General features: G+C 33.5%; 1 non-coding gene across 1 annotated transcript; it reads left to right on the top strand.

Annotated features, from left to right (window-relative positions):
* Positions 1 to 917: 917 nt before the first annotated feature.
* Positions 918 to 1,024, top strand: LOC131154611 (small nucleolar RNA R71). The gene has a single exon (XR_009136529.1). It is a non-coding gene; the product is annotated as a small nucleolar RNA R71 (small nucleolar RNA).
* The last annotated feature ends 1,191 nt before the right edge of the window (positions 1,025 to 2,215 follow it).

Raw genomic sequence — 2,215 nt, 5'->3', positions numbered from 1 at the left:
ATTAAAGTAAAACTTCTTGAAGAAGCTTTCACATTTTATATATATATATATACACCTTTAACCTATATATTAAATGTATATCATAATAACTTACTTATACACACACACACACACACACACACACAGACATAGATATATATATATATATATATATTTTTTCCTTATCATACTATTCATTTTACTTGTTAATTTAATTATTTAATTTTATTTTATTATTTTATTATTATTATTATTATTTTTAAATTTTATTTTTCCCGGTTACTACACTATTTGCCTAATTTGCATTTCAAGATTCTTCATAATGGCTCCCATATTGTTGCAATGAGTCTCGATGTTGTCCAACCGTGAATCAATCTTTTTAAACTTTGCTTTTGTCTCTTCAAAAAATGATATCATGGCATCCTCAAGTGACATTTTCTTCTCACCTTGATGACTATCAAGTCCTGGAGGAGGTTGCAGTACATTCCTTATATTTCCATAAGACAAATTCTCATGATTTCGAAGCCCTGGATGGTAATATTGTGGCAAAGAATCACCATAATAATTGTAGTTCCGATTGTTGATGTATTGAACATGTTCTTGACTCGCTCCATTGCTCAGATCTGTCCTACTTGTAGCTGCCACATATTCTGCACTTTGTGGTATCCTTTGGGTGGTCAAAGTTGAAATCTGATGAGACGGAGAAGCAACTTGAGCTGAAAGTGTAGCAAACGACTCCAATTCATGAATCTTAACACTTTCCTAACCATAGTTCTTTCGGTTGACCATTGATAGTTATTTGAGGCTATTTCTTCCAAAAGAGCAGTAGCACCTTCATGTGTCTTTGCATCAAAGTTCCCCCAGATGCAGCATCAACTAATGTCTGCGTTTGCCCATTCAACCCATTATAGAACATCTGAATTTGCAACCAATCCGGCAATCCATGTTGTGGGCAATGTCGAATCAAATTTTTATACCTTTCTCATGCTTCATAGAGTGATTCAAAATCATGTTGCTTGAATTGACCAATCTCATTCTTGAGTTGGGTTGTTTTTGCAGGTGGAAAGAATTTAGCTAGAAATTTTTCTGCCATGTCCTGCCAACTAGTGATACTCCCTAGTTGTTGAGACTGTAGCAAACCTCTTGCTTTGTCCCTCAAAGAAAAAGGGAACAATCTCAGTGTAATGGTGTCTTTAGTAACACCATTGATCTTCACAGTGTCACAAATTTCCAGAAACATCGCCAGATGGATATTGGGATCATCAAGTAGCGATTCACTGAATTGGGCCTGTTGCACCATGCTGATTAATGCGAGTTTGAGCTCAAAATTGTTGGCATTAATGGGCTGGCGTCTGATACCCGAATAGTTGTCATTCACAACTAGCTGTACATAATCCTTCAAGGCGCGTGGCTATGCATTATCTTGTCCGTTCTCCATGGCTAGTACCTTCTTTTTCCTTAGTACTCTAAGCGTTCTTTCAATTTCTAGATCAAAAGGAATAATGACACGTGTTCTAGCACTGCGCATCCAACATAAAAAACACACCAGAAATACAGAAAATAAAATAAAATAAAAATAAAAGAAATAAATAAAAATATAAAAATAAAATTCTAAATTAAAACCAAGATTACTTTGTATCGATATTGGCAAAATTAAGAAAAACTCAATCCCCAAAAATGGCGTCAAAAACTTGATCGGTGCAAAACTGCAAGTGCACAGTATCGTAGTTTTATAATATAATGATGTGTAGAGTATCTTTCTCAAGGATTGGAGTCTTAATTTTACCAAGTACCGAAATTAAACTAACCTTGATTTTATTTAGAAAGATTAATAATTTAAGATTGCAAAATTGAAATATGACTATTTTAAACAAACTATTCAAGATAAAATAAAGTCGGTTGATACGTAACAAATTAATGATGGTGAAAATTTCTAGGAAACCGATTTCACCTAGTTTCTCACTATGCTTTACTCATCTAGCCAATTCGAATTCATATTCTCTGTTTGTTAGCAAATTTCCACTTTTTCCAAAAGCCTCTTTCGATAGCTAATCAGAACCTATTCTTGTTTATTATTTAACATAAGATTACGCAAATTAATAAAGTTAGAACGCAATAAGACCCTTGATTTTTAATGCTATGTAGGTTCATATAAGTCTTTCGATCTCTATATTTACCTACGCTGAATTATCCAAGATCTATCATATAATCCCCCATTTTGGTAGCAAATCACAAG

Source organism: Malania oleifera, chromosome 4, assembly GCF_029873635.1.
Source record: "Malania oleifera isolate guangnan ecotype guangnan chromosome 4, ASM2987363v1, whole genome shotgun sequence".
NCBI classification, from domain to species: Eukaryota; Viridiplantae; Streptophyta; class Magnoliopsida; order Santalales; family Ximeniaceae; genus Malania; species Malania oleifera.
Note: the sequence above shows the minus strand (reverse complement) of the source record. Positions and strands in the feature narration are given on the sequence as shown.